Source organism: Mustela nivalis, assembly GCF_964662115.1.
Source record: "Mustela nivalis genome assembly, chromosome: 13".
In the NCBI taxonomy this organism is placed as follows: Eukaryota; Metazoa; Chordata; class Mammalia; order Carnivora; family Mustelidae; genus Mustela; species Mustela nivalis.
Genome location: NC_139032.1, coordinates 62,615,221 through 62,633,355, shown reverse-complemented (window position 1 = coordinate 62,633,355; position 18,135 = coordinate 62,615,221). Strand labels below are relative to the sequence as shown.

Here is an 18,135-nt window from a genome sequence, read left to right as displayed (position 1 = left end):
TCTTTCTAAAAAAGATGTTTTCTAACTGAATAAATAATGAGTGATTCAACCCTTAGTGTGGGACCACTGAGTTTCTCATTTAGTGAAAAAGAAAATATATTCTTCTAAAGTGTCAGATTGAGCTATAATCACAGAGGATATGTTTATAGTGTATCCAGTTTTCTCTTTCAGAAATCAAGGACCTGGATGTTCAGAAGTCTTAGCAAGGGTAGTATCCCAGGAACCTGGGTGCCTCCCTTGTTCAAGGCCTGCAGTGCATAAATTTGATAGAAGAGAGAGGTCAAATCTAAAATCTATAGATAATCCTATGAAGTTATCAGTTTGAAAGGAACTAATCAGTGAAGAAGCATCTAGAAATGAGTCCTTGGGTAGGAATGTGTGGAAAAAGGGTTGCCAGAAAGCCTATAGCTTTTGGAGTTTGACTTGGAAGATTCCTTGGGAAAGGACATGTGAAGGAAGCATGGAAGTGAGAAGAGAAGCCACAGAAGATAACACATTTCCTGTTTCCCTCTAGAACCAGTGTCACTCCACCTCCATCACTATGACAACCCACATCCCATGAGAAGTGGTGTTTGTAGGAGAAACAGGAGGAGCACCCCATTATGGTGGCCTTTGCCCCCAGTTCAGAAGTGTTTGTCTTGCAAGGTCTCACCCAATAATATTTTCTTCTTCTGGACTTTAAGCATATTTCATTATATAAGAGCCCTAGAAAGCCCCACATGGATCTGGCTCTCCTGACATCTTGGCACCAAGGACATTTTTGTTAGACTCATATATGAGCTCTTTCATGTTTAGAACCAAGAGATAAGATGAATCCTCATATTGTACAAATTTTACATATCGAAAAGTGGAAAGATAAAGGATCCATGTTGTATTTATATGACCAGGCTCTATTAACAAAAACAAGGCTGCGCTGGGTGGCCTTAGCCTTAGAAAAGGAAATGTAGCATGTGTGTGTGCTGGCCGCACTGTGAACAAAAAGAGCTAAACAGTGGATCTCTGCATAGGATGACCAGTATGATTTGCAGCAATTCCATTTCCATATACCCTTTTATTGTCAGCATCTAGGCATTCCTGCTAAAATGAATCCCTTCAGGACATGTTGGCTATCTATAATAAGAGAAGGATCATTTGATTTTTATCACTATTTCTGGACCCTCATAGTAGACATTAGGCATGGCGCTGATCTTGGTATTCTTGAATGACTCCATTTGCAGTTAGGAAATTTGAACTTCTGGAAACTGCTGTTTGCTGTAGGCAAGGGCATCTTGTGCTAGGGTGAGTTTTTGTGAATAGTAATGTTGTGGACAGGTTAGTTAGACATGAATGGAAAGGAAACAGGAAAGTGTGATGCCTATAAGTGGAGAAGGAACAAGGTAATACTCACAGATGCACAAAGTTGCTTTTTTGAGGTTTAACCTGCCCGCGAGTTATTTTGAATACACAACTTCTTTGAATCCGTACAGCAACCTGTGAAGCACAACAACAATCATTTTGCAATTGAAAAAAAAGTAAAACAAAACAAAAAACTATTTTTGGAAGACATGAAATGACTCACTCAATTAGCAGTGGACGGGATTGGACATGTACCCAGGACTTCTCTCCATCAGTCCCACACTCTCTTTTCTGCTCTCCCCCAAGCTGAAGGTCTTGGTTCCAAAGATTTGTGGATGAGAGCTGGAAGCTCTGGGCTACCAGGGAAAGGAATCTTGGCTCAAATCCCAGAGCAAAGCTGCCCTCAAGGGGTGGATCTTGGATGATATGATTGATTCAACCAGAATGTCCTGGGGCTTAGTAAGTGCCAGTCGGTGAAGAAATGGAGATAGATCAGACACAGTCCTTGCTTTCAGGAAAGCCACAGTGTGGGGAAACAGCAGATTCACATGAAACAAATTTTTTTGAATCACAGCCTAAGATGCGTATGGGCAGGGCAAAAGTAGTGGTGCATACATCGATGATCATGAACTAAGAGTTCTGTGGCAGATGAGACCAGAGAGTGCCAGAAATGTCAGGAAGATGGGTAAAACTATTGAGTATGGGAGGCTGGGAGAGAGAATTCAAGGTACAGGAGAAGCTCTGAGTAAAGATGCTGAGCTAGGTGTGCTCATGCCGTGTTGATGCTGAGGAAAACGTCCAATTTCCCAGAATGTGGCCTACAATAGAGAGATGGGAAAACAAGCTTCCAGTTCCCCTTGAATTTGCCCGGTTTTCAAGTCTTGAAAAAATGACTTGCCCCGCTGTGCCCTCGATAAAGCCCCTGTAACTGATGGGTAAAGAGCTAAGTGGAAAGAAGAATAAATTCATATATATTTTTTAAATGACCACAAAATGGCCTCCACAAGCACATCAAGAAAAAGAAATACATCTGCAGCCTCACCTTTTATTTTGATAGGCTTTGCCAGAGGCTTCTTCCTAGAAAAGCTGCAGACAAATGGCCTTGTCTCAGAATGCTGTGATGTGGTGGCATCTGCAGTGGGCCACAAGGACTGATTTCATCATTTATTTCCAGTTTGCTGGCCAAGGCACTGAATTAAGCTGTGCACACAGTGGGATGCATTGTTTCTGGACTGGCAGTCCATCATGGTTGAAAATGAAAACAACTGAAATTTAAAAATATCAATCAAAGGCATTTCCTAAAGAATAAAACCAAATCTGATCTACCCAGAGCCACATGCTAATCAGTTTAAGCTAATAAACAAATTCAGTGAAGTTTCAGGATACAAAATCAACATGCAAGAATGAGATTCATTTCTATATACTAACAACGAATTATCTGAAAAGGAAATTAAGAAAACAATCTCATCTACTATAGCAGCAAAAAGAATAAAATACTTGGGAATAAGTTTAACCAAGGAAATGAGAGGCTCACACACTGGAAACCACAAAACATTGATGAAAGAAATTAAAGAAGACACAAATAAATGGAAATTTAGCCCATATTCATGGTTTGGAGATTTAACATTGTTAAAGTGTCTATGTCAGCCAAAGTGATCTACAGAGTCAATGCAAGCACTATAAAAATTCCAATGATATTTTTTTCAGAAATAGAAAAAATAATCCTAAAATTAATATAGAACCACAAAAGATCTTGAATAGCCAAAGCATTCCTGACAAAGAAGAACAAACTAGAGGCATCACGTTTCTTGATTTCAAAGTATATTACAAACCTGCAGTATTTAAAATAGTAAGGTATTGGCATAAAAACGGACGTGTAGACCAATGGAACAAAATAGAGAACCCCATCACCCTCACATTCAGTGAGGGTGCCAAGAATACATAGTGAGGAAAGGATAGTCTCTTTAATAAATGCTGTTGCAAAAAAAAACATATCCATATGCAAAAGAATGATATTGGACCCATATCTTACATCATACAAAAAAAAACTCAAAATAGATTAAATATTTAAACATAATACCTGAATCTATAAAACTAGAGAAAGAAAAAGAGGAAAAGCTTCATGATATTGGTCTAGATAATTATTTCTTGGATATGACAGCAAAAACATAAGCAATAAAAATAAAAACAGGTGGGATTACATCAAACTAAAAAGGTCATGTACAACAAAAGAAATAGTCAACAGAGTGAGCAGGTAGCCTTTGAGTGGGAGAAAATATTTTTAAGCCATATATCTGATAAGGCGTTAATATCCAAAATGTATAAGGGACTCCTATAATTCAAGAGCAAAAAAATAATTAATTAAAAAATGGGCAGAGGACTTAAATAGACATTTCCCAAAGAAGACAGACAAATGGCCAACAGGTATATAAAAAGATGCTCAATATCACTGATCATCAGAGCAACGGAAATCAAAACCACAGTGAGATATCACCTCATACCGGTTGGGATGGCTCTTATTCAAACCCTCACTCCCCCCACCCCCACACTCCCCACCAAAAGCCAAAGGTAACGAGGGCTGGTAAAAATCTAGAGAAATTGGAATGCTGGCACATTATTAGTAGGGACTGAAAATGAGGCAGCTGCTATGGAAAATAATAAGGAGATTCCTTTAAAACCTAGAACAGAGGGGCACCTGGGTGGCTCAGTGGGTTAAGCCGCTGCCTTCGGCTCGGGTCATGATCTCAGGGTCCTGGGATCGAGTCCCACATCGGGCTCTCTGCTCAGCAGGGAGCCTGCTTCCCTCTCTCTCTCTCTGTCTCTGCCTGCCTCTCTGCCTACTTGTGATCTCTCTCTGTCAAATAAATAAATAAAATCTTAAAAAAAAAAACATAGAACAGAACTAACACATGATCCAGCAATCCTTCTTCTGGGTATATATCTAAAAGACTTGAAATCAGGATCTCGAAGAGATATTAGCCCACCTATGTTCATTGCAGTACTATTTATAATAACCAATCAATGTCCATTATGAACAGGTGCCATTCATCTGCTGTTTGCGTTTACCACAGCAAGGATGGACCTGGAGGACACTGTACTAAATGAAATCAACCAGTCACAGGAAGGACAAATACCACATGATTCCTCTTACATGAGGCATCTAAAATAGTCCAACTCATAGGAACCCAGAGTAGAATGGTGGTTGCCTGGGGAAAATGGAGTGTTGTTCTTCAATGGGCATAAAGTTTCAGTTATACAAGATGAGTAAATTCTAGAGCTCTGTTGTACAAAATTGTGCCTATAATCAACAATACTGTATTGTGTACTTTTTAAGTGCATCTTTTTTTTTTTCCCCAAAAAAGGCCATATACATGGAGGCTACTTCTTATCTCTGGACCTCAGTTTTCCCAGCTATAGAAGGACCAGGCTGGACTTAGTGATTGCTAACTGTAAACGTTAACATAAAAAAAAGTTCATTCTAAGTGGGCTCCTTGGTGTTTTGAAAGAGCAATGGGTCAAAAACGATGTAACGGTGAATTGTTAAGTGAAACTTTTAAAGATCCTAATATGAATTAAAAGGAGCAAGATTTCACTTGTTCTTAAGGTTATTCCCCTGTCCCAATTAAAACAATAGTGCTAGAAGGAGGGAGTAACTTCCCCATGTCTCATTGCCTATAAGCAACCTCTGTTAACATTTTGACATGTTTCCATTCAGGACTAGTTCCATGTTGCTTTTTTGGTTGTTTGTCTTTTTTTCCCCCCATAGTTAAGTTTATACCATGTGGGCACAATTTGGGGGGTCCTACTTTTAGTTAATCGTTTTTGGTAATCCAACAAATAAACATGTACGGATAACCCATTACGCACAAGGCGTAATGCCAAACGTTAAGGAAACGGAAATGAACAAGATGCAGTTCTAGCTCTAAAGAATCTCATAGCCTCGATGGGAAAATAGATAAGGAACCCAATAACTAAAACTGAGTGTAATAAGTTCTTTAGGAGAGGAAGCACACCTTCCTGTGGGACAGAAAAACTTCTCAGTGGTTACAAGGTCTTAAGTTCAAACAAGTATGAGAAAGCACATGGCTGCTTAGCAAAACATTCTATTTCATAAGTACTCTTACAGCCAAGTGTGAGCAAGAAACTAAGTTGTGGTTAATATGGTTGGGTGTCATATATTACCTTTTCTGGATCCTCCCTTTGTCTCTCTAGCCCTCCACTGGTGGCTGGAAAGGGAAGGGATAGTGGAAGCATAAGCAACCACCTTAGAACGATAGAGCAACAGGATAGAAGGAGTCAGGTTCCTATAACAGTTCACAACTGCTTGCACTTGGATCGATATACAAGAGAGAAAAAAAAAATCACCTACCTTGTTTAAAAGCCACTCCAATATTTGTGTCTTTGTTATAGCAGCTAGAACCTCAGTCTTACCTGCTGCAGGTGACAGTAGATGGAGTCTAGAGAAGCAGTCAGGGAGGAGGGCGTCAGAGACAGAGGAACTCATAAGACGTTCTCAGATGTTTGAACTGAATCCTGAAGGCATGGGTGAGCTATTGAAGAGTTGTAGACAGGAGAGTGACATGATCTAGTTTGCATTTTGGGAAGATCTCTCTGGCTGCTTCATCAAGAATAGATCAGAGCCGGCAAGAATGGAGGCAAAGAGGCCTGTTAGAAAGCTATTGCCATCATCCAGGTGAGTGAAGTTAGTATAGTAACTACCATATTTGGAAGTTCCTGAAAATACTATAAGACATGTTTAGGAACACTGAATGTGGCAGTAGGAAAGAGAGTCAAACCTCCTCGGTTCTTTCTTGGACTCACTAACAGGAGGCACAAGAGGAAGATCATGATTTGGAGTTTGGAGGACGGTTGACCTTGGGATAAGAAGTTCAGCTTCCAAAGTGTTGAGTTTAAATGCCTGTAGGACCTTCAGATGGAGGCTTATAGATCTAGAATTCTTTCTGGATATCTGGGCTAGAGTTACAGACCTGGGAATCATTAGGGTAGAAATGGTCACCAAAGTCATAGGAGCAAAGGAATCCATCAGGGAGAGAGCCAGCCATAAAACAAGGGGCCTGTGGCCAGAGCTGATGTTTAAGGGGAGCACTGGGGAAGAGGAAAGAACCTGCGCAAGAAACCCACAGAGCATCTGAGAAGTGTGTGTCACCAAGACCAAGGGGAGGTGGTGGTGTAGATGACAGAGGCCAGCCATGCTAAATGTTACAGAGAGGCCAATTAAACTAGGAGCGCTAAGCATGGTGTTCTGTGAGCTGGGCATTTACTCAATACATGTTGGACTGAATTGCTAATTGGTAAACCACTAAATTGATGCTGTTGTTTTTAACTTAATTGTTTGCTCTGTTTTGGTTTTCATTAGAAACAGCACATCTAAATTGTGTTTGTCGAGACAAAGTGGTAAACCCTGTCTATGTTAACTCTTGTTTCTTGGGCTAAGTAATGAACTTAAAACTTAAAAAAAAAAAAAGAAAAAAGAAAAAAGAAAAAAAAAGGAAAGAAACTTTGTTGTTTTGAGTGACTATAAAGGTACTATTTATTTACCAACAGGTTTTTGACAAATGCATATAAAAATAAAAGTAGAAAATAAAGCTCATGCCAGGCAAGGCAGATGGAGGCCAGTGGCGATTTCCTTTGGTCGCGGTCATGGTCCGTAGCAGCCACCCCCAGGAAAGAAGACTGGGAAGAGTGTGAGTTCAGGTGTGGAAGTCAGCATGGCAGTTTCAAATAACTGCTCTTTGCCTTCTGCGAGGCCAAAAGGCTTCTGAAACTCTGAGGAAAGCTTTGGACTTGCTCCCCAGAAAAATACCCAGAGAATTCATGCATACCATTTTGCATTCAATTTCTGTGGGACCCTGAGATGTCTGAGGACTTCCAAACTCAGAATTGTTTCCACGGAGAGCCGTGCCCCTCTTTTCACTAACTCCTGTGTGTTCCTGACAGAAATTGTCCACAAAGGCCGCTAAGTGCCTGGGCTGGGCCTTGTCGTCTCTCTGTCCCACAGCCTCAGAGACGTGGAGCTCGCTAGGGGCTTCTGACTTGCACCCACTCTCAACCACCACTGGCCTCACCAGTGAGATTCCTTTTCAGGCCAAAGGAACAGTTTGGAGCCACTGGAATCATCCTTTATTGTCACAGCCATTGTACGATGAGAAAACCAAGGATCAGAGATCTGCAGAGATGAGCAGTCCGTGAGTAACAGCAGAGCAGGGCTTTGAGTTCGAAGGTTCTGGGGACTCAAAGTTGCATGTTCCACCGTCACACACTGCCTCCTCTGCAAGGTATGCTGGTTTTCTCCAGATTCTCCACCTTCCCTTAATATCCATAGCCCTAATGCTCCCAGGTCTGTGGCTCACCAATCCTCTACCCTACAGAACTGCTTGCTAGCCCTTTGGAGTCACTTGGCTGAATTGCTAGATTTGAGAATTGATATCATCCTGATTAGACATTTATTGGCCAGATTCCTTGTCTGTCAGAGTGCCAGCTGATAGGCTGACAGGCACAAGCTCCAACCCTGGGGACTGTCTGGTTTGAGCAGCGAGCCGTCCTGTTAGCGGCTGGCTGGCCCCACAGCCAAGCCCGGAAGGCTGGAGGGGAGGGTCGGAGTGGGGGGAGGATCGCCAGATGACGGATAGGAGACAGCGAGTCTGCACAGGGCATAGGGAGGCTTTCTCTCCAGCTCTGGTTTTATTTATGCATCATTTAGACCCCAACGACTTCCCAAAATAATTTGATGTGGCTAATGGCTTAGGTTTATCTACTGTTTCAGTTTACAGAGCATAGCTGTTCAGTGATCAGATTTGAATCGTGGAAACATCTTTGGAAGTGGGTGATACAATTTCCATTTTACAGATAAAGAGCATTGAGGTCGGGGTAGGGAAAGTAATCTACCCAAGGTGACTGAAGTACGTAACAGTCAGAGCTGACACCCAAATTCGGGGCTTCAGACTCTAAAATTGCTCTATTTGCACTATATATGCTGCTTCCCAACAAAGTGTACATAGGAGGCAGGGGAGGGCTGAGTGCTTACAAGGAGGTGGGGTGTGTGTGCCAGGCCTGGGGCTGGTGTGGGGTTGCGGCAGCTGGGCTGAGAAATGTCTGTGCTGCCCCTGGGATTCTTGCTGGGATGCTGAGCCCCAGTGGAGTGACTACATGCTGCTGCCTGGGCCTCTGAAGGCCTTTCCCTGGGCAAATATCATCTCAGCAGAGAGCTGGCTAGCTGGCCTAAGAAACGTAGCCAGGGCAGGAGACTGCTTCCCCAAGGGCTGTTGGAGCCTATGGGGGCTGCTCTTACTGCTCTCCTTCCCTAACTCAGCATGAAGGCCTGCTCACCATGAACTCTGAAATGCCTTGCCCTCTCTTCCCACCTGGACTTGTTCATGACCAAACCATTTTACCTAAGCTGGAGTCAGGAAAGAAGCCTTAGAAATCGTTAGTTCTAATGCTTGATCTTTGACAGAAAGATCTTTGACAGAAACTGAGGCTCAGAGCACGTGTTTTCTATACCGCTCTTCTAAGATCCTGTGTTCCGGAAGTGGTACTGCCAGGGCCCTTAGGCCATGTTCCCAAGCTTTGCCTTGCCATTATTGGCATCCTGCACTGACCTCAAATGGTCTGCCGCATCCCCTGCACCAGCTAGAACCTTGACTTGCTTACACTTTAACAGGTGTCACAAGGCTGGGAGCTCTCCTACAGCCCCAGCCTATGGTAGTCTAGCTGGAGGCAAGGGTGCGTTGTCAAAATCCTAGTCCGAAATAGCCAGATGTCTTTGACCTATCCCATTAGACAGAGAATGAGGTCAGCTTTAGGGAAGACAGAATGCTGGGATAGAAAATCCCTTCCTCCAATCCCTTCAGATCCCTTAATATTTGAGTAAGGCACATGGGGTTTTACCATAAGAAATAGTCTGAGATTCCTGCAACAATGTATCCCAGTCCTTTCAAATGAGTCCCTGGTCTGCCAATAATTCTCCCTTTGCTTTTGGGTGCATCAGGGTTAAGCCCCAGCTGAGGTCAAATGCACTTCAGTCCTCTTATCTCACATTGGAGGGGCCGCAGGGAAGAATTAGGAATCACACACTGCACAAAGGTGTTGCAAGACTGAAAACTAGAGGAAAATGGACTAAAATGAGATATGGTACCCTGCAAACACGCTGTACAGTGGACTGTCGCTGTTCACATCCTCTTAATGTATCAAACCGCCCTCCCCTCAAGAGTGGCAAAACCCTGGAAAAGGTAAAACTGATGGTTAGGGAATTCTTTTTTTGGAAAAATGCCCCCTTCTTCAAACACATAATTAGTGATTCAGTTTGCCTAGTTGGAAAAAAAAAAATCAGTTGTTTAAAATGGTTTAAAGTGTACCAATATTTACCAAACGCAGGATTATGCATGTAGCACCATGTTGAGTTCTGTAGATTCAGAGGCAAGAAAAGTGACTGAGTGTGTACCCTCCACGAGCTCATTTTAATGGGGGGATGACACGTGGACGCATAATCACAGTCCAGTATCACGAGGCTGGAGATAGAAATAAACATCATTTCTATCAGGAGTCAGGGAAGACTTGCCCGAGAAGCTGATGGCTGAAGGGCTCTCAGGGCTGGTGTAAGAAGATGGGGTTGGGGGGCACTGAAGGTATTATCGGTTAAGAGTTTTTGCAAAGGCACAAGAGCAAGAAGCTACCTGCATTTAGGACTGGGAATATGAAATGGGAGGGAGGACCAGTGACTGGAAGTGATACTGGAGAGGCAGGCAGGGGCCTGGCAATGACACGGCGCGTATGTCCAGCCAGTTATTATTTTTTTTTTTTTACTCCGACTGTAAATAAACCAGGGAATTTTCACCTTTTCAATGTAAGCTGTTGAACTGAGGAGCTAGCATTTGTCTTTATATGTTGTATTATTGCTATTGCTATTAATATTAGGATCTTAGGGGTGCCAGGGAGGCTCAGTAGGTTAAAGCCTCTGCCTTCGGCTCAGGTCATGATCCCAGGGTCCTTGGATGGGGCCCCGCATTGAGCTCTCTGCTCAGCAGGGAGCCTGCTTCCCCCTCTCTCTCTGCCTGCCTCTCTGCCTACTTGTGATCTCTCTCCGTCAAATAAATAAATAAAATCTTTAAAAATATATAGTTTTTTCAGGATTCATTTTAAAATTTACAAACTGGAGAATTCAAACTTTTATGGAGTAAAATTCTATGGGTTTTGAAAGGCATAGAGTCATGTATCCACTGCCACAGTTTCATCTTCCAAAAATGTTCACTTACGTTGCCCCGTGGTAGTCAGTCCCTACTCCCTCCCCAACCCTGTTCTCTAACTCTAGAGTTTTGCCTTTTCCAGAATGTCATACAGATGGAATCCTATCGTATGCAGACAGGCAAGTTGTTAACACGAAAAAGAAATGATAGAATTTGTACCTTTTTGAGTTCAGGGATTGGAGTGTTTTGTTTTGTTGAGATTTATTTATTTTTTTAAGGGAGCAAGGTGGGGGTGGGGGGTAAGAGCAGAGGGAGAGAGACTCTCAAGCAGACTCCCTGCTGAGCTTGGAGCCCATGCGGGGCTGGATCTCAAGAGCCTGAGATCATGACCTAAGCCTAAACCAAGAGAGTGATGTTTAACCCACCACTGCCCAGGCACCCCTGGAATGTTTTAATAAAGAGGGAGGAGAAAGAAAATCATTATGATGGGTGAAAAGTTAGTGACTATTGAAAACATGGCTTTCTAGCCTTCCTCCATATTATTGATAAAAAGGTTGAGCAGGGCGCCTGGGTGGCTCAGTGGGTTAAATAAAAACTTTGCCTTTGACTCAGGTCATGATCCCAGGGTCATGCGATAGAGTCCCGCATCGGGCTCTCTGCTCAGCAGGGAGCCTACTTCCTCCTCTCTCTCCCTGCTTCTCTGCCTACTTGTGATCTTTGTCTGTCAAATAAATAAATAAAACCTTTAAAAAAAAAAAAAAAGGTTGAGCAAGAAAGTGTCTAAATCTGGATCCTTTTGCAGACCTCGTGAGCCTCCATCCAGGCTGTCATTGTTAGTAACCTACACTTTATGGACGTATTTGTTAACTCTCCAGTGTGTCTCAGCTCTCCAGTCAGTTCCTCTTCATGCACTTGCACGAATAGATTGCTGACTTGGGCAAATGCCTTGCTGAGTTTCACTGGCACCCATTAAAGAAATCCCCTGATCTGTTCTTTTATCAAAAAAGAGAATAAAGATGGTTCAGTTGCATTGGTGGGGCATCGGTGCCAGTTCTTGGTGATCATAGGTCTCTGGGCTATGATGAAAGAACTTCCAAGTTCTAGCTCTAGGCACTGTTGTGAGAACCAGCAAGTTTCCATAGGCTGGCAGCTGGTGTAGGCGGATAAAGGAGTCTAAGAAGCCAGGAGAGCAAGCAAGCCTGTGATGGAGAAATTGTACATGGTGTCAGCCTCCAAAGTTACAGAGGGCTCTATCCGATCAATTGTATCTGAGGGCTGAAGCTTTAATGAAGGGAGAAAAGGGATCATTTTCATATAATGCTATTATCATTTTTATGTTGTGGGAGGTTTATTAATAAATTAGAATTTATGAGGAAGAATCAATTCTGGATTATTCTTGTGGTTTTAAAAATCTTGGATTTTTGTGGTTTATGAAAAAGCTATTAGACATAATACATTATCATGGTAAAACCTTCCCATCAGAAAGATAAAAGGCGACAAATAAAAGCCTCTCCCTTTCCTTCTCTTCCTATTAGCATTCCCCAGCATTAATTTTCTTGCATATTCTTACAGACTTTTCTGTATATATACAAATATATACATTTCTTCTTGGATCAAATGGGATTATATCATGCAGTACTGTCACTTGCTTTTTACTGTGTGGTGTCTTAGTGTGTGTCGGACACCATCCTGGGTTAGAACACAGAGCTTAACCTGCTGTTTTTTAAACAGCTGCATGATATTCCATAGTATCTGTGCACCATAATTTATTCTGATGGGTCTCCTTCGGAAAGAGATTTAGATTACTTTCTTTCCTTTCTATCCCAAATAATGCCGCTATGAGCATCCTCATATGTCTGTCTCCTTTACTCTTTGCAGGGGGCTGCCAAGGATCAGCATGAAGGAAAACAGTTTCTCAAATTCAAGTTCGTCTATGCTCAAATGCTCTTGTCTTTTGTTGATATGGTGCTTCTCTCATAGGGTTCAGCCCCCATTTGAAATGAATCTTTTAATAAGTCCGACCTTTTTGTTTGTTTGTTTCTCTCTTTTTAAGCATTTCCTCTCTGAAAGACCTCACGCAGCCCCATAGGTTTTTTCTTGAAGACTTCATGTTTTTCTTCATCACTGATCTGCATCTTTTTTTAAGCATAAATACTCACAATAGCCTCTATAAAGTTAACCTTTATAGAATCTAAAATCGGGGACGCTGCTTATCTGATGACCTCTTCGGTGCCGTCTCTCTGGACTGAGGATCCTGAGTGGGCTTTGAACCTGGCTGGGCAGTGGGCTTTAGATAGAAGAAAGAATAAAAAAGAAATAATTTTCACATTTCTAGCAGGAGTGTTATGGAGCTTCAACTTCCCATCAGCTGGGGGAGGAGGAGAGGCTGGGAAGTCTGCCACAATATTTGGCATAGCTGGGCTTCCAGATTGTATCTATTTTTGTAGCTGCACAAGTTGGGAGGAGATTAGAAGGATAGTCAAATTTCCTGCTCCAGGTTGTAAATTGATCAAGAGGTGGAGGGAGCACTAGACTGGGAGGCAGAAGATCTGGTTCGTGTTTCCAGATTTCCCAGATATTAATAATAGGACCTCAGAAGAGGCCCTTCCCTTCTCCAAACCGCCTTCCCCTCAGCCCTGCACAAGGGAGGTTGGATTAGTTGGCTTCAACGCCTCTCCAGCTCTAATATTTTCTTGCTCTGAAGTTCTAGGAGAGCTTACCCCATTTTAAAACAACTTCATAAGCCGTGAGAATGTTTATTCATGTATCCAAAAATTAATTAAGAGTATCTCTGTTAATAAATAAATGTAGAGGTGAATTCAAAGTCAAATCTTCATTCCTGTGTGCTCTGTCTCAAAGCTTTGCTTCTAGCAATAATTAGATGGGGCTGAGGGGCCGGGCACACTTACGGAAGGCCCTAGAACCATATGGGAGCTTCCAGACAAAACCATCCAGATGCGTCAGAAGCAAAGAATACTGTTTGGGCCCCCAAGGGAAGCTATGGGGTGGGCGGGTCTGCTCAAGGCTGCACAGGTGAATGACTGGTTCCTTTTTTTGAGGGCTCTCTCTCAGAGCAGACAATTTAGACAGGACTCACTCTAGCACATGTATACCTCAGTTTCCCTCAGACGTGTGGGACTGAGGGCACCTCTAGGCCCAGCCCCTCCTGAGCTCATCTCTCTGAGTCTCTCCAGAGGCAACAGCCACACTGGCCCCTTCTGGGAGAGCCTTGCAGCTCCTCAGTGCTTCCAGGATCGCGCTCGCTCGAGGCAGACCTTGTGCAGTCGATGATGACGGTGCATTCTTCAGAGATTGGTCTAAGAAGACCTTCTAGCTCTCCGGGACCATTTGACCTGTTCAGAAACTGCCAGGCCCTGTAGAGCAGATTTCTCTTCTTTTTTGTTTTTGTTTTGTTTGCGGGTTTTTTTTGGGGGGGGTTGGCGGGAGAGGAGGTCTATAAGGCAACTCATACACGATGCCTTTTAGCAACACTAGAAAAAAATTCACTAAGCATTCAATATTTCTATTGAAATAACATATTCTCTGCTAAAGAAAAGAATGGTATGGAAAAAGAAAGGCTCAAATGCCAATCACTAAAAAAAATCAATAACAGTAACAGTATGTATAATTACAAGCAGTGTATTAAATACCTCCATAATGCGAGCTCCGTAGGGTCAAGAACTTGCCTGTCTTGTTACATGTTGTGTCTCCAGCTTTCTAGCAGTAGCTGGTGTATGGTAGTTCCCAGTCAGTGCTTACTATAATTCAGTGGGTATTGTTTTTGTTCCCATTTTACAGATAAGGTAACTGAGGCTTAAGGGTTAAAAGATTGTCTTGCCTAAAGACACAAAGCTAAGAAGTGCCAGAGCTGTGATGCTTCCTCCAAATTGGACTCTACTGGCATCATTCTAAGGGAAGTAAGTCGGAAAGAGAGAGACAAATACTGTATGATCTCATATGTGAAATTAAAGGAGAAAAAGCCAATTTAGCAGAAACAGCAGAACAGTTGCTAGGGGCTGAGGGTGGGAGAAATAGGGAGCTTCAGTCAAAGTGTACAAACTTCCAGTGATAAGCTGAATAAATTCCAGGGATCTCATGTTCAGCATGATAATTACGTTTAACAATACTGTAACATGTATTTGAATAGTTGCTAACAAAGTGGATCTTAAATGACCCTTCTCAACACACATCAAATTGTAATTATGGGAGTTGAGGATGTGATAACTAACCTTGCTGTGGTAATCACTTTGCAGTATGTACTGTATCAAATCATCACATTGTATATCTTAAATTTATACAATGTTATGTCAATTATATCTTGATAAAGCTGGGGGGGGGAAGCTAATGGAACCTATCACGCATCATAAAAATAATTAAAAATTTTTACCCTAATTTTACCAGCAGAATAAAAGTTGAAGTGGCAAGAAAAAAAAAACAAAAACAAAAAAGCTTCTGAGGCTCCCACATGTCCTTTCATGCTCCTAGGTCATTTCAAGCAGCTCGAGGTGACACATCAATCCTGTTTCTTCCATCTATGATGAATGATGGTTTGTTGACTTGCTAAGTAATCACCTCTCGTAAGTTTCCACCCCAGCAAAAATTCCACTGGGTAAAACTAGGTTTTTCTCTAGAAATCAACGACATCCCACATATGACCACTGTAGGGTATGTGAAATTGGAAAATAAGGAAGTAGAATTTACTGCTTTCTTCAGAATTATTATTGTTATAATTTCCAAGCAGGATGCTGATCGCCTGGGAGAGTTTTAGGATTACTAACTTTCTCGTGAAAATCTTATGAATGTCGGGTGTCAGAAATATCTAAAGCGATTCTCTGAAGGCTGGCGTATATTTTGAAAGAGACTTATCAGAAACCACATTCCTCACCTTGCTCCTAAAATGCTAATTTGATGTGCACACTTACCCAGACGATGACTGATCCGCTCGGTGGCTGATTGATCCTTGGTATCACCCCCACGCTGCCGCTCCTCACTGAAAACGCAGGGACAATAATCAAATGTTAAGTTTCTCAAGGACCTTTCTTCCTGAGAAAATCAAACCACTTGCCCTTTGTTATCTCAATGATCTCCAAAGCAATTGGAAGGAGCTTGTTTTTACCTCCATTTTCAGAGAGCTACCTGTGACGGGAAGAAAACCAGAACTTAGGTTACCAGACCTGGCGTGACTCTTGCTCTGTCACTGGGAGGATTCATAAAAATCACGTTCCTGCTCCTTTCCAGGAAAATGCAATTACCTGTCTCAAGGACTGCTAGGGTGGCTGGATGACCCGGCCCGTGTAAATTAAAAGGTAATAAATGCTATAAGGGAATTGCCAAGAGCCAGCTCAGTGTACCTGGGAGAGGAGTCTCAGGAGCCCGCTGCCCTGTGTGTGTGTTTGGGGTGGGGAGGGGGGTATCCCAACTCCATTACATATTTACTGTGTAGCTTTGGGCAAGTTCCTGCACCTCTCTGGGCTCCAGCTTCCCCGTCTGGATTAAAGAGATAATAACACGACACCTGCCTTCATGGAGTTATGATGATTCAAGGAGATAAGGCACGTAAAGTTTAGTGCTCCCTTAAAGGGTCCTGGGAAACAGTGGGTGTTCCTGAGGAACAAACGAGATGTGTCACGCACAAGTCTGTGTAGACCGTAAAACGCCGCACACACGTTCATTCAGCGAGGAGCCATTGAGCTGAGGAGCCTACAGAGATGCTCAGACAAAAGCCCCCACCGTCCAGGACTGCTGATTGCTGCTGGGGTCAGAAGCGAGAGAGCAAATAATCGGAGCGGGGTGGGCAGTGAATGAGTGGATGAGAGCATTCGGCTTCTTGGAGAGAGATTCTAGTCTGGCCAAGGAACCTTCCTTCTGGCTACAATAATCTTCGAAGCACACTTTATTGTTTGCAAAGCACTTTCCCAAACTGTCTCGATATTACTCCCTACCTTAGCTGTACCATAGGGCGGAGTGGGCGGAAATATGTTGCCTTGGAGGGTAGCGGGGAGGCTGGAGGCGAAGTGGCTTCCACTGGGGCTCTCTGCTTAGCGGTGATGGAGCGTGGGCTCCCTCTTCCTCCTCCTCCCCAAGCCGTGCTCGGGAGCATCTGTCCCAGGCCAGATCTTGTCAGTGTTCTTGGGCATTTTCTCTAGTTCTTTGCAGTACCATAATGGTTGTGAGATCCGGGGCTGCTCGCTGGAAACTGTGTGTTTGGGGAGGAAGGGAGCTGGCAGAAAGGAAGCAGGGCCAGGAATCTCATCACACTGTGAGCTGCCCAGGGACGGGGGGCAGAGGTTCGGGGGGTCTCTGCATATCACAGATATTCGCCTCTGCAACTCTTCATTTCCTCATTGGTGAAATGGGCTAATAAAGGTCTCCTTATCACTCTGGTCTGTTGTAAGGATTAAAAGACATAAACCATCAATGGACCTTCATAGTTGCGGTTCCTAAAATGATTGAGTCCTTCTGCCTTCTCACATTTCCTGGACCCCCCTAAGAACATCCCCCTCAATCCACACAGGCACCAGCACGTGGGCCTCATCTGCAGGTCCTGAGGGGACGGGAGGGAAATATCCTTCTCCCTGACCCCATGAAACACACACCTGTGTTCATCTCTCGGCTCTGATGGAGGAAAGGGAACTGGCCTCTCTTACCTTTTCTTGACCTCTGATTCCTCCTTTCTCTATCCCTGCCCCAACCCACAGGTCATATGTCATAGAAATGTCATAGAATCGTGCCTTTTAGCAGGGATCACAACCCGGAGGTCAGCTGGACCAGCTGTCCTTGTGTTTACTGTCTGCACATTCAGATTTTCCTTTCACGCATTTGAGCGCTCATCTTCCAAGGAACTCCCTGGGGTCAAACACCAGGATGAAGTCATCCTTTGCCATCTTGACAGGGCTGCTGCTTGAATAACTCTGATGACAAGGTGGCGTAAGTTTTGATACTATTATATTACGTAGATGGTGTTTCCTGCTTATAAGAATAGCACTAAGACACTGTTGAGTTAAGAGACCAGGAAAACAGGCTTCAGTCGGCAGGAATTTAGATCTTGGGATGAGCCCTTGGGCTGACTGCTGGTCTCACCCACGGTCCCTTCAGGAGGAGACAGCCAGGACGGCCCCCATCTCTCTCTGCCATGGTCCTGGGCGGTGCCTCAGGCATCGGTGGCCAAGCAACCGGGCTAATCCGACCACAGTCGATCGTAGTGTGGAGGGCCCTTGACCACAGGCAGCCAGTCTCTAGCCTGGCCAATGACAAATGAGGCACCATAGGAATAAATTGGATAAATCAGATTTTTTTTTTTTCTCTCTGGGAGTTTAAGGAAGAGTTTCACGAATTAGCCACTCATTTTTGGAGCCAGCAGAGTAAGACCCATGGAGAGAAGCAGAGACAGAAACAGAACTCAGCTAAATAGGGAGGCCTAGGCTAGGGATCCACTATTTCTACTATTGATGGTGTCAGCCGGCTCTGAACCCTGAGCAACTTGCCAATTCTGAACAATTCTGTTCCCGCCTCTACCCGGCCCCTCCTCTTCTTTCTGGTGAGTCTGCCTGGAAATCTTTTTCCTCCATTTCCTTGGGGCTTGGCCCAGGGTGATGAT

At 43.5% G+C, this 18,135-nt stretch overlaps 1 long non-coding RNA gene across 3 annotated transcripts in view; it reads left to right on the top strand.

Moving 5' to 3' along the window:
- LOC309847044 overlaps positions 1–18,135 on the top strand; it is a 357,532-nt gene that overhangs the window by 312,397 nt on the left and 27,000 nt on the right. For 2 of the 3 annotated variants that reach the window (XR_014302276.1, XR_014302278.1), the window contains one exon: positions 15,667–15,844. The exons of the other annotated variant lie outside the window; for it this stretch is intronic. This is a non-coding gene — a long non-coding RNA (uncharacterized lncRNA). The remainder of the gene's footprint in view (positions 1–15,666; positions 15,845–18,135) is intronic. 3 annotated transcript variants of the gene reach the window in all.